The following is a 15,619-nucleotide window of genomic DNA, read 5'->3' as shown; positions in this document are numbered from 1 at the left end:
ATAATGATTTCTATGGGAACATAAATGGGATCAAACGCTGATAGTTACATTGGTTGTATTTAATAAGGTGTGAAATAAAATAACCTATCTAAAGATCACTGACATACACTTAACAAATCATATAAGTGTGCATGAATAAATATCTTATAATTTGAGTCAATGTTGACACTATCATGCTGGAAGTTTCAAGAGATAGGGTATGATATTCCATTTATTCAATTTTATAACAACCACAAATTTAATGAACATGTCCATTAAATGTGATGTTACGCAAAATGTTAATAATATTTGTGATCTCTTTTCTTATGCGCATCTTGAATTTAATATCAACATTTCAGTTTGATTTATCGTTGTACATTTTATCTTAAGGTAGATTTTAGTTTAAGAAAATATGGGCTCGTTACCGGGCGATGGTATGTTACACTCCACAAGGATGTTCAGGAAAACTGTGTGTCATTTAATGGTAATCTCAGCGCCGATAATTATTAATACAACGAGCTTCAAACTTCGGTTTTATCAATGTCTAAAGAACAACATTTAATTGCAGTTTCCACATTATGTCTTACAAGCACACGTCAAGGGCGCCGACAATCTTTCTGAACATTAATAAACAACATCAAGTTAACGAATATCACCAAAATCTCTAGACTTAAATGTGATAGAAGCTAACGGGATGAAATGAACCGCCCCGTACAGTTTCACAAACCAACGCCTACGAATATGCGAATATTGTCCAATGGTGAACAAATTTTCCCCAATATCATGCAAAAGATTGGGTCAAATCCATGCGACAACGTTGCCAGATTGCAATTAACAGTCAGGGTGGGCAAACGACATTAGAATACTTTTTCAATAATACATTAATTTTGTGACATTGGCTTATAACGCACTATCACATTTATTGGGCATGTTCATTAAATTTGTGTTTGTTATGAAATGTTATACCGGTAAATGGAATATCATATCATGTATCTAAACTGTATTTATTTAGGAAATAGATATCAATTCTGAGTGCATTGTTGTAGAATAATGCACGGTTTGAGTTCAAATGCGTAGTAATATAATCACGAAGGCCGATAGGCCTGAGTGATTAATTACAAAGCATTTGAACGAAAAACGTGCATTATTATACAATAATGCACGAAGAATTAATATCTATTTCCATTCTAACACGTCAAGAAAAAATATAATTATTATTATAAAGTTGGACTTTATGTTTGGTGGTTAAATTTGTTTTCGCCTCAGAGTTTCCAATAGAAACGTTCTTTAAAGGCTGTTCCAGTGGGTTGAAAAAAACTGTCGTTAAATCTACCGTGTGTAGAAACATTTTGAGAATAACGAATTTTGAAAACGTTGATAAAACTTTGTTTGTTTATTTTATTTCACTCTATAATTTTTCAAGCGAAATACAAATTATTAAAAGTGAAATAAATGTAAAACTTAACTCGTTTGCGACATTAAAATAGCGTACTTGATTTGATTGTTTTGCACGTGCTGTTTGGCGCTACATTGTGACGTCACGTAAACAACACTTTAAACGTCTGTACAGCGTTAACGACTGAATTAAAGATATTGGTGTTCGGATTCATTTTCTTAGTTAGACCATTTTCTTTCATTCTAGATAGTTTTCACAACAAAATTCGACAAAAAATTGTTTTATTTATCAGATTTTTCAAACAAAATGGCGCCGTCAATGTGAAAATACACAGGGAGATAATAAGAACGGCGAGTGCATTGTTGTAGAATAATGCACGCTTAGGGCCTTCTTTGTTTATATAGAAAAAATTCCGATAGTGTTAGAATGAAAATTTGAGCCTGATCGTACATATGAGACCATTTATACATATACACTTATAAGATTTGTTAAGTGTATATCTGATATATAAGGATGAAAGCATTCCTGAGCCTATAGATAAAATCAATGACATTTTTTGAATATCTTTTCATCAGAAAACGTACACGCATATGTTCATAAATAACGTCTTTTATTTAAAACAGGAGCTTATAAACATATCTTTGTATGATGAATGAAACAAACATGGAAAAACATTTTTATCAACCGCAATATTTGAATTTCAAAGAATAAAACAAATCAAGGACAAGTTTTTTTGTCAATGGTAATTCTTCAATTCCAAATAATGAACTAATCCGAATATATTTCTTAAACTAAAACAATAGCAAAAAGATTGTCATATTCTCATATTCTCTGATATGGCATCGTCATGAATCTGTGTGACATTTATAACAATAGAAAATAAGTCCCTACTTGTTCGAAACGCTTTATTGTATTTTTCTACCATTTTTTTACATTTTATAGAGGTAAGTCCCCCCCCCCCCCTAAAAAAAAATAAATAAACAAAACCAAAACAATTGTATATATATGATTTCGAAGTTTTCTTTCATATCCCGTTTGTGACATGAAGCCACAATGGTGACGGGCGAGTAATTCTTACAAACAACCTAAAGTGTTCATTCAGTATAAGGTAATATAAAAGTACAGCTGGGCCCAGAATGACAGGCCAGAAAGACATACTATGTTTCGATAACCATCAAATAAATTTGTAATTTGCCGTAGACTAGAAATTACATTATTAAAACTTAAATCCTAACGGGAATTGTGCTGAAATATTTGACATGTAAAATATCTAACAGCGCAGACATTGGTAGAATTTATCTCCCCATAAAGTCGTTGTATCTCGCATAAATTTACTTATTTTCTTATATACATAACTAAATTATTTTTCATAAATTAGTTTGCACGATTTACTATTGAACTGATTGCACTGTATGAAGGCCCTTATAATTGAATAGCCTTGATAAAATGTACAAAACATCATTTGATACAGCAGAAGGCGGTAACATTGATCAGTTGATATCATCTCAACATGATTAAAACCAACATCACAAGTTTCAATAGAAGTTTTCTGGTAAATAAGACTTTCTAAATCCCATTTGCCATCACGTTTCAATTAGGTATTTTGTTAAAATATGTAGAAGTTTTTAATTCACGTTGATCTTCTACTCCTGGTTATAGCAACTCGTGGTTACATACATTCGGCAATGACGTAAAAAGGAATGGTTACAGATACTCGGAAAGGACGTAGAGTCGCATGGCTACAGATAGTCGACAATGATGCAGCAAAGCCCGGTAACAGATAGTCAAAAGGTACATAGCAACGTGTGCTTACATATAGTCAACAAGGACGTAATATTGCGTGACTACAGGTAGTCGACGAGGACGTAGTAATGCGTGATAACATAAAGTCGACAAGAACGTAGGAACGTGGGCTACAGATTATAAGAATCTTACACCGGCTGCCGGTACAGACCAGAATATCTAGCTCGAGGGTAACTGTTTACAGCGGTAACGAGGCTCTGCCGAGTTTCCGCTAAACAGTTACCCGAGAGCTAGATATTCACGTCTGTACCGACAGCCGGTGTTTGATTCTTTTTCTTGCATATTGCATGTCAATCATTTTCTGAACAGAAATTATGAAAACTGATATTCTCATTACGCACTTTTTTTCTTATAGTAGCGTATGAACATACCACTTCATTCATAACGGAAAAATGACGTCATCCTAAGAACGCCATTCATTCATGAAAGGCGCGCGTCAATGACGTCATTTAACGCACGCGACTTGTCTTAGTGTAAGACTAATAATATCTGTCATATGTTGCGGTTCGGACCGGAATATCCGTCCCGAGGGGACCCGCCCATTGAGCGGTAACGAGGCTTGCCGAGTTACCTCCCATGGGCGGGTTCCCGAGGGACGGATATTCCGATCCGAACCGCAAACATATGAAAGATATTTTTTCTTGCATATTCTGCCATATTATTTCATATTTAAAATGGTTTACCTCAATATGATATATGTTCATGGAAATTAAAGTCATTTCATCCATAACTATTTTCTTACATTAGCGTATGAACTTACAACTTAAATAACAACGGCGAAATGACGTCATCCTAAGACATATTTCTCTTCTAAAACGACGTCATTTTACCGCGGTTCATTCATAAAGTGCGCTAAAATGACGTTCTTGTTTGGCACGCGACTCATCTGGCACCCCCCATGCCAGATGAAATTTCCCCAATGGGTAAAATTCACGGAAACGCCAGTCTGCTATGCAAGAAAGAGTTTTCTAGCACCGGTGAAAACGGTAGATAATCCTGTCTGAGATGCAAGAAAATCGGCAATGACGCAGCAAAGCCTGGTAACAGATATTCAACAAGGACGTAGCAACGCGTGCTTACATATACTCAAGGACGTAGTATTGTGAGGTAACAGATAGTCGACGTTGTAACGTGTGGCTTCAGATAGTCAGCAAGGACGTAGCAACGCGTGGTTACAGATAATCGACAAAAACCTTGTAACGTGTGGCCACAGATAGTCGACAAGAACGTTGTAACGTGTGGCTTCAGATAGTCAGCAAGGACGTAGCAACGCGTGGTAACAGAACAGAACAGAACAGAACAGATCTTTTATTTCTGATTTGTACATAGTACATCATCATAAACATAACATTATAATATTTGAGTAACATGTAATTTTCAGTGCAATCAATATAAAGAAATTAATAGAATAAAAATATAAAGAGATTAATAATTGTACTTGTAACAATTGTCATTGTTCAGATATTTGTTATTAAGCCTCAGTTAAGTGAGGATGAACATATTTAAGAAGAAATATCAATATCAAAACTAATTTTTAATCTATCATTAAACTTAATTTTTAATAAAATAAATTTTGATCTATCATTGAACATTATTTAACACTGTAGTTCTAATAGTCATAGCATTTTTGTAATATAGTGCTAATTTACATAGCTCATTTCTATTATTACTTTGCAGCAATGCAATAAATTTGTACATACTTGGGTTAACAAAATAATATTTTTTAATATAAATGGTACGAATACTTGTATAACATGGACATATAAGAACAAAATGAAATTCATCTTCTAAGTCTCTTAAAGAACAACATTGACAATACCGTTCATTTCTTTGTATTCTATTTCTGGCATATCTACCAGTTTGTATTCTTAAGCTGTGTGCAGAAGTTCTTAATCTAGTAATAAATCGTCTCAAATGATCAGGCAATATATCTAAATAATTTTCGTAACAAAAACTAATTTTACACACATTATATAATTCCAATACAGAACTTGTTTCTTTAGATACATGCCACCCCTGTATAAAACAATCAATTATTCGTTGTCTAAAAATCGGTATAAAGTTTTTAAATACAATATCATGTGGGTTATTCCAAACATCTGAAAAACCATAGTCACACAAAAGCTTTTTAACATAGGCTACCCAGTTACATAATCCTTTATTACAATCATTTAATGATAGCTGGTAAACTGAGCGTAAAATAATATTGTCTGTGTGCAGCAACTTAAACCAATATTTAACAATGCGTACATAACGGGATATGAACAAAGGATATCTTCCCAACTCTCCATATACACTTACAGTACAGGTAGTATTTCTTACTGACAATATATTTTTACAAAATTTTAAATGTATTCTTTCAATTTGTTTTGATTTTGTAAATCCCCATATTTCTGACGAATAACTCAAAATTGAGCCAACAAAAGAATCAAATAGCTGACATAATAACTTTGGTTTAAAACTATACTTTTTACAATTTAAAAGCAAAACATTAAGCGCCTTTAAAGCTTTACCTGCAATATATTCCTGATTTAAAGTAAAATTTCCGGTGTAATTGAAAACTGTTCCTAGATAATTAAAATCATTCACTACTTCAATATCATTACCATCATATGTTCAAAACTCATTTCCTAGTAAACCGCCTCTTTTCCTAAATACAACAATTTTAGTTTTATCTATATTTACTTCTAATCCCCAACTTTTACAATATTCATATAATTTATCTAGATGCATTTGTAATTCTTGAGGCGATTTTCCTAATATAACAATATCATCAGCAAATAATAGTAAAAGTAAGATAATTTCTTCTATATCAAGTCCAGAACTAATGTTATCTTGTAAAAATAATTCTAGGTCTTCTACGAACAGAGAAAAAAGTAGTGGCGACATTATCTCCCCTTGTCTTAAACCTACAGCATACTCGAAATAAGAGGAATAATCGTTACATGATCTAACACAGGATTTAACTTTTGTATACATGTCCCTAATAATTCTCAATAATTTACCTTGTATTCCTAACCTATACAATTTTAACCATAGTGCATTTCTATATATAGTATCAAAACATTTTTTTAAATCAACAAATACACAATATAATCTTTTATTTTCATTTAAATAGTGTTGCACAACATTCAACAGTATAAATAATGCATCTACAGTTGATTTACCCTTTCTAAAACCAAACTGCGCGTCAGATATAACATTGTTATTTTCTAATTACTAATGTAATACCCCTATAATTGTTAACTTCATTCTTATCACCCTTTTTATGTAAAGGTATAATTACACCTTCCATCCATTTATCTGGAAAATACCCAGAATCTAAAATAGCATTAAAAATATCACAAATATGCGACCCTAAAATATCAATACTTTCAATCAAATATTCATTCAAGATAAAATCACTACCAAAAGCCTTACCCTTTTTTAGTTCTTTGGCAGCATTATAAATTTCTTGTACAGTTATAGTTTTATCTAATTCTTCAAAACAACAATCTAAATTATTAAAATCATGGCTACTACAAAAACTTTCTGCGTCAAGATTCCTTTCCTGTAACACATCACTTCCTAGGGATGAGAAATAGGAACAAAATTCTTCAACAGATAAGTCGTTTGAAGATTTACTTTTCTTTTTAAAATAGCTCCAAAATACTTTAGGTTTTGCATGAATTAAATTTCCAATATCATTCATTTTCTTTTGTTTAAAAATACCCTTCTTTTTTCTACATAAATCTTTATACTGCTTTTTTAAATTACAAAACATTTCCCTATTCTGATCCGACTTAAACCTGTTAAAATCGTGTAAAGCATGTAGATACTGAATTCTTGCCCTTGAACATTCAATATCAAACCAGTCAGCCTGTTTTAAAACAGACTGTTCACTAAAATAAGGCTCATTCTTAAACACATATGATTTAGAAAACAATGGATCTGCGACCTCACGTAATACCTCAGAAAAATTATTCATAACGTTATTTACAGATTCTCTGCTATTCTTATCGATATTATTTGTTAAACAATTCAAATATGGTAATCTTGAAATAAGATGTGACCTAAATATACTCTTATATTTATCATCCCATTTATACCTGACCTCATTTTTTACCTTAATCTCATCCATGCGTTTCTTGCACCTCAATGTAAACAACACCCCCGCATGGTCACTAAATTCATTGAATGAATCAATAGAAAAGTTACATAATATATTAAAATAACATTCTTTTGTTAATAAATAATCGATTACGGACGCCCCGTTTGTATTTGCGAAAGTATACATACCAGACATATCATTAAATAGACGACCGTTAACAATGCGCAAATTGTTTGCTTTACAAAGATCAAGAACCTTGACCCCAAAACTGTTACAGGATTTATCCATTGAGGCCCGTCTTAATGGTACATCGGGAACATAATCAATATCATCCATATTTCTATCAAAAATATCACATGTTATAAAATCATGTTTATTGCCAACGCGACTATTCCAATCTCCAACTAAATATACTGAACCTAAATTTTCAAAGTCATATATATCATTTTGTAAAATATCAAACAAGTCAACAGGGACAACATTATATGCTGGTGAATCTTGGCACCAAATATATAAACCACATATATAAACATCAGATTCAAAATGAAAAAACAAACGGTTTAACTTCAACCAAATAATAGTGTCATGATGTGTGCGAACCACTTCTATACCTGGCTTTAGACTTTCTTTAAAATACAAAACAGTACCTCCACTACATCTTTTCGCACTTCTATTTTGGAACTTTCTGTAAAAGTTATAAGAAACATAATTTGAAAGTTCAATATCACTATCTTTACTGGTCCAAGATTCATATAAAAACACAATGTCATTTTTAGAAATCAAATTTACAAACTCACTGTCATTTTTCTTATCACAAGTTAATCCATTTACATTCCATGATAGAATATTCAGTTCATCCTCATTGAATCCCTATCTGGCCTCATCCACTTTCACTGGCTTTCCATCTACGTACAGAGTGTCGTAAGCTAGCCACGCCCTCTTTCCTGCTTGTTTGGCCTCCTTAAGTTTTGGAACTAGTTTTCGCCTTTTATCGTTTACCTCTTTGGGAAATTGCTCATGGACAAAATAATTAGATCCTTGTAATGTTCTCCATTGCTTACGCACATATTCCCTTTCCTTGAACAGTGAAAACTTGGCTACGATTTTTCTACCGTGTCGATCAGTTTTAGCACCCATTCTGTGAACTCTTTCAAACTGGAGTTCATCAACAAATTTTTGTGCAAGCTTCATTTTGTCTGTTAAGAAAGTTCTTAATGTGTTTTCTGTGTCGTCAGAAGTTTCTGTTGGGGCCTCCTCTATATTAGCGAAGATAAGGTTGTTCCGCATGGATTGAGATTGCAGATACACAACTTCGTCTCTCAATAAATCTTTCTCTTTTTGCATTTCGACCATCTTATCATTCATAAGTCCAACAGAAAAGTCGCTGCTTTCCACCTTTTCCTCCACTTCATTTAAACGGTCAGCTACTTTGTTTGAATTATCATGAACAAAAGTCCAAAGTTTTTTCATTTCTTGGTCAAACTTGTCCACTTTATGTTCTAAAATTTCTAATTTTTTGAGACGACTGTCGATATTTACAAGCTTACTGTCAATACCTTTTAAACAGGTCATAATATCACAATTTGAAGGTTCATTCATAGTTAGACTTGACTCTTTAGGTGGGTGGGGTATATGTAAATGCCCTGATTCTGATTTAGATTCAATATACGTTTCTTCTTCAAAAAGCACATTCAAATTGAGTTGATCATCATTTTCAAATAACACTGAATTGGCTTGACTTAAAATGTTACTTACAGGTAAGTTTTGATATTCTGGTGAGTGAGAAAATCTTCCCGCCTTACAAAAATTTTCATTGTCCACACTATCGTCACTCTTTTTACGTTTATTTTTCTTTTTTCCTCCCATATATGATAATCACATAAATCCAGTATATCGAAATTCAAGCATTTATGATATGTAAATCCACTTTTGAACTATTAGACCGATATAATTTCCATATAATTTCAATGATTGCACGAGCAAGAAAAATACGTGTTACTCCATTGATCACGTGACAGATAGTCGACAAAAACCTTGTAACGTGTGGCTACAGATAGTCGACAAGAACGTTGTAACGTGTGGTTACAGATAGTCGACAATGACGTTGTAACACGTGCTTACAGATAGTCGACGAGGACGTAGCAACGCGTGCTTACAGATAGTCGACAAAAACGTTGAAACGTGTGGTTACAAATAGTCGACAAGGACGTAGAAACGTGTGACTACAGAAATTCATCAAGGACGTAGCAACGCGTGGTTACAGATAGTCGACAAAAACGTTGTAACGTGTGGCTACAGATAGTCGACAAGAACGTTGTAACGTATGGCTTCAGATAGTCAGCAAGGACGTAGCAACGCGTGGTTACAGATAGTCGACAAAAACCTTGTAACGTGTGGCTACAGATAGTCGACAAGAACGTTGTAACGTGTGGCTACAGATAGTCGGCAATGACGCAGCAAAGCGTGGTTACATATAGTCGACAAGGACGTAGTAACGCGTAGTTACAGATAGTCGTTGAAGACGTAGCAGCGTGTTGTTATAGATATTCGACAAGAACGAAGCAACGTGTGGCTACAGAAAGTCGGCAATGACGTGAAAAGGAGTGATTACAGATAGTCGGCAAGGACGTAGCAAAGCGTGGTAATAAATAGTCGGCAAGGACGAAGCAACACGTAGTTACAGATTACAAGTATCAGCAAGAACGTAGGAACGAGTGATTACAGACAATCGGCAAGGACTTAGCAACGCACGGTTACAGATAGTTTGGCAAGGACTTAGTAAATGTATATGGTTAAATTTAAATTTCCCTTGCTGCCACCTGTAAATAAAAGTATGAACAAAGTGTAAATATATAACAAAGTGCCTTCTTTTAAATGATTCTCCTTTGATTAAGATATACAGTGAAATTTACGGTATTTTAATAGTTGTTTCTTTCCTTTAGAAAAAAAACAAACAAATAACATGCATTATTCAAGTCATCGTAGTACGTCTTATGACTTTTGGTGCTGTTTATTTGCTACAAATCACACATGTCAGCTCGCGACTTTGTACGTACGGGGACATCTCAGTGTTCCACAACCAACCTCCGCAATGAAAATAACTCTGTCATTTTAATTGCTTCCTTCGTTGCTGAGCATTTCAGTGTCACTGTCAAGGCATATGAACTTCGTTGCGAACTTGTGAACTTCTGCCCCAGCTATGAGGTACCCATTTTATTAAATATCAAAAGAAATGAATTTACGATAAATCACTTTAATCATTAAAGTAAAATATCAACGGTTTACTATCTAGCCACTTTATTACAATAGACACAAAGTCAAGCCAGGGAAGCAGTCGTGCCTGCCAGGGATCATTGTCACAGCGGAGCGTGGAGTCCGGCACACGGAACACGGAGCATCTTGGTCATTCAGATTCTTTTTTAAAATACATAAGTACTACCGCCATTTGCATGGAACTCACCAAACTCATATTCAGCCCCGTAAACCTGAAAACCATTTGTTTACTAGACATTCGTTGTTTAAGAACATAGCTGGTATTATTTGGTTTTGTCGATTTTAGGTAAACGAGGAAAAGGCGTTTTGATTTTTTTTTGGTCAGTTTTGAAATGTGACAGATTCATAAAATATTTTTTAAACAAAATTACCAGCATCAATTGTATTTTCAATTGATAATGCAGTCAGTTATGCTTATTACTAACTAGATAAAGGTACATGTTATCCGATATATACGACAGGATTTATTCGGTGTGCTATATGCAATAGAGCACGAAACACAAGGCTATCTGATTTGTACAAAGGGGACATTTCTGTTGAAAATGTGTCACAGTAAAAAATGCAGGAATGCAGGTATTAGTTACCCACACTCCAGAGCATACCCATTGATTGGCTCATTTTTTCTGGGGTTTACGTGCTATAACGACAGAGAAAGGGATAGGGATAGAAATATCATATTCAGATGCTCGTTCATTGGTTACATTTGTTCTAGGGTTTCATATTGTAACAACAGGGAACGTGTTCTTATTGTTGCCTATTATACAAAAGCGAAAGAACATCAAAACAATCAGAACATTTTTGTTCGTGTTTTCGATATTTGAATGGTAGGCTTGACATTGAACTTTATTTTTTAGTTATGTTTTGAATCAGCTAGTTGATAATGGAATAATCATAAGAAATAGACTGTTATTTAAAGGAGCATGCCTCCAGATGAACCAACATGTTTGAAGAAAAAAAGTACATTGAGAAAATTGAACTTTGGAACTTGATTTGAGGACAAATAAAAATATTCACAATTCAAGAAAAAAATACTTGTTATACGCAATTAATGACTAATTTTGCAGTATTTTTTCTCCATATTTCTACTACTTTACTAGCACAATAAGGGTTATTTTATTATTATTTTATGTGCCGCTTGCAATGTGGAAATTACTTTTTTGTGTTCACTTTATATTAGTGCACTCTTCAATACATTTTAAAAAGAATCATGGAAATAACTATAAGCATGAATCTGGAGTCCAACTGCTTTAAAGATTTAATCTAAGTACCAAATTTAAATGTTTTCTCTGAAATTTAATATTATCTTAAATGTATACAGTTACTCATAACACGTGCATTCGAGATATAGATCTTAGTTATAGCAACGGAATTAATATTTCACGCATGCGCAATATTAATGTATGATGTAATAGTATTATAATCGAATGACTTGGAATCTGTTATGTGTGTTTTAATTATGAACCAGATGAGGGATCATTGGATATTTTATTATATCCGTTGTTATATATATTTATTGTTTTTGAAGATATTTTCTAATTTTAAAAGTAGGGCAGACAAATTACTTTTTTGAGTCTTATCTAATGTTGATAATGCATTATAATGAAAAAGTAAAATTGATAAAATTGTTACAGCTTGTCTATTCTTACTTCTTGTGTTCTTTTATAATAATAACTCATGACACGTGCATCCGATATATAGATTTTATTTAAAGTACGGTAATAGGAACATGTGCCTTCTTAGAAAGGGAAAAAGGCAAAATCATGAAATAGAATGAATAACAGATGTAAAGCAAAATGTGGATTTTTTTAACCACCTGCCACCGCTCATACAATGTGCCGCCCCAGCGTTTTCGGCAAGCTTTCCAAATAGCTAACACGATGTTGGTGGTTCTACTCGGGTGTCTGTTGGTGTCTGAAATAATGTACAGAAGAGTACCTGAGATCTTCCTCGACTAGTAAAGCTGGAGAAGCGCCATATGACCCATACTGTGTCGGCTTTTGTTTACAATGATATTCATGCTTGTACAATCATAGTAGCCACATTAATTACGTAATTATGGACTTACGTAGCAGTTATTAACCCATAAATAAAATGAGTGAAATTGTAAACCTCATACAAAAATCCTAGAAATTGAATCCAGACTTTTGAGTTGTCGGTTTTACTCCTGTGGCAAATGTAGTAATAGTTGCACACATACGAGTTTTTCTTTACATATATCAAACATGTCTAAGTACAGAATTTTAAATTTCAAAAATTGTGCACTTTGTGGCACTTGTTCTGTGAAATTTTGATTAAAGTCCGTACAAAATGTTTAAAGATACGTGTTAATAAGAGTTTTCCTCTAAATAGTATAAGCTTAGGAAGAAAAGTCATTGGCCCACCGAAAATTATGTGACTTAAAGAACCTACAGTATGTCCAATGGCCATTGATGAACGCTTCTGTGAAAGTATGGTTAAAAATTTAGAATCCCTTGAGAAAATGAGGAAGTGTTTGTGCACAAATGGCCATGTTTACGCCCTAGCAGCTCAAGTGGTTTGAAGTCCACGACTTTACTGTACAACAAGACATTATCAATCTTCAAAATGAAACCTTGGAGGGGATGACAGGTTGCATGCCCAGGTCGATAACGACAGTTATTTTTGTGCCTTAACGGGCGGAGGGCAGGGGGTGTAGATCATGACCTTCATTAAAGAAGACGGAAAATTAAGTTATTGACTTTTCAAGACGCTTTACTAAAGTAAATGTGTTACACTGCAAACAATTTCAAACACCAAAACATATTTGAATTCATTTCCAGATGAATTAAAATAATCCAATTTACCCTCACATCAAGATTCAATAATAGTGTTCTGGTAAATAAGACTTTTTAAATCCCATTTACCATCAAGGTTCAATAAGGTATTTTATTGAGAATTTCATAGTTATAATAAGTTGGTTTTTTAATTCACGTTGATTTTCTACTCCTGGTTATAGATAGTTGGCAAGAACGAATTAACGTTTTGCTACAGAAAGTCGACAATAACGTAACAACGTGTGGCTACAGATTGTCGAGAAGGACATAGCAACGTGTGGCAACAGATAGTTGGCAAGAACGTAGCAACGTGTTGCTACAGATAGTCGACAAGAACGAAGCAATGTGTTGCTACAATTAGTCATAGTTGGCAAAGACGTAGAAATGTGTTGCTACAGAAAGTCGGCAAGAACGTATCAACGTGTTGCTACAGATAGTCGGCAAAAACGAAGCAATGTGTTGCTACAATTAGTCATAGTCGGCAATGACGTAGTAAACGTGTTGGTACAGATAGTCGGCAAGAACGAAGCAATGTGTTGCTACAATTAGTCATAGTTGGCAATGACGTAGTAACGTGTTGCTACAGATTGTCGGCAAGAACGAAGCAATGTGTTGCTACAATTAGTCATAGTCGGCAAAGACGTAGTAACGTGTTGCTACAGATAGTCGGCAAGAACGAAGCAATGTATTGCTACAATTAGTCATAGTTGGCAATGACGTAGTAATGTGTTGCTACAGTTTGTTGGCAAGAACGAAGCAATGTGTTGCTGAAATTAGTCATAGTCGGCAATGACGTAATAACGTGTGGCTACAGACAGTCGACAAGGACGTATCAACGTGTTGCTACAGATAGTCGGCAAAAACGAAGCAACGTGTTGCTACAAATAGTCATAGTCCTCAATGACGTAGTAACGTGTTGCATCAAAGAATAAATATAACTAAGTGCCTCCTATTAAATACTTTCTTTTAATGTACACATTCAGTAAAATTTACGGTAATTTAATTGTTGAGTCCTTCATTTAGAAAAAACCGAATAACATGCGTTATTCTAGTTTTCATATAAGTACTTTTTATGGCATTTGGTGTCGCTTATTTGCTACAAACCACACATGTCAGCTCTCGACCTTGTACGTACGGGGGACATCTCAGAGTACCACAAACAGCCTCCACAATGTAAATAATTCTTCCGTCAATTTGCAAGCAATTCTAACAAGTTCTCTGTTTCAATTTACTGAGCCTGTCAGCTATTTTTTACGTGTTCATAACACAAAAAAGTTATACATTTTATTCCACCAGTAAAACTGGATAGTTATCATGCGAACTATATTGTCTTCGTCCAATTGATAAAAGTGAGAAGAATCACATAACAGTACATATCCGGTAAAGTTTTTTATGACAGGACGTTGACGTCCCTATAATAATTTATTAAGAGTGTTTCGTACACGCAATAATTTAATATCTTATCAGAGGTATTGAATGCAAATATAACTAACCTGTCTGAGATTTTAAACTTTCTAAATGTGACGCCAAGTCATGTAAAGCGGCCTCGGTGCTTGTCCCCAACTTGTTCAATTGTAATAATATATCTAGAAGTTGTTGCGTTATTTTCAAAGGATCCTCTGCAGCTGCTGGTAAAATTAACATAACAATACCGAAAACTGCAAAGTAGAAAGATGGTCGGATCATCTCGAACAGTATTTGTAGAAGAAGTTCAGCAAACTATGAAATTCAGGTAGGACAGTTGATCAAAGAAGACGGAATTAAGTTGTGCATTTTATTACGTTATGAGACTTTAGGATAGGGCAATATGTGACAAAGTTATTTCATAATCTTAAGCCATTGCACAGTCTTTTCATTGCTGATTATTATTTTATTGCGGTAAGCCGCTTTAGTTGTAACAGATTCTCAAGAGACTAGTTATCTTATACGAAAAAAAGCCAGATTACTTACTCTGATTTGCTTCCACTGCGCAATACACATACAATGATATCCATATATACCTTTCTTATACACTTCTCTTCTTTTAATAAGCAATTTGGTCAGTTTAGAAATAGTTATTCATTTCTGAGATAATGTTCTTAACCAGTTGAGTGTAATTTCTATAGACTATTTAATGCACCATCTTTTAATTTCTATAAAATAAATAACAGGCCATTTATTCACAGTTTTATAAATTATCGTAAATTCACACTGTTTAAAAAATGTCTGCAACATTTTCAAGTTTGCCCTTTTTGGCGTTCTTTAGGGACTCTGCTCTTATGTAGTAATGGTTAGCAAAGGAATTTT

The sequence above is a fragment of the Ruditapes philippinarum genome, unplaced genomic scaffold (assembly GCF_026571515.1).
Source record: "Ruditapes philippinarum isolate M1 unplaced genomic scaffold, ASM2657151v2 ctg761_1_1_1_1, whole genome shotgun sequence".
Lineage (NCBI taxonomy): Eukaryota > Metazoa > Mollusca > Bivalvia > Venerida > Veneridae > Ruditapes > Ruditapes philippinarum.
This window is presented reverse-complemented; position numbering follows the sequence as displayed.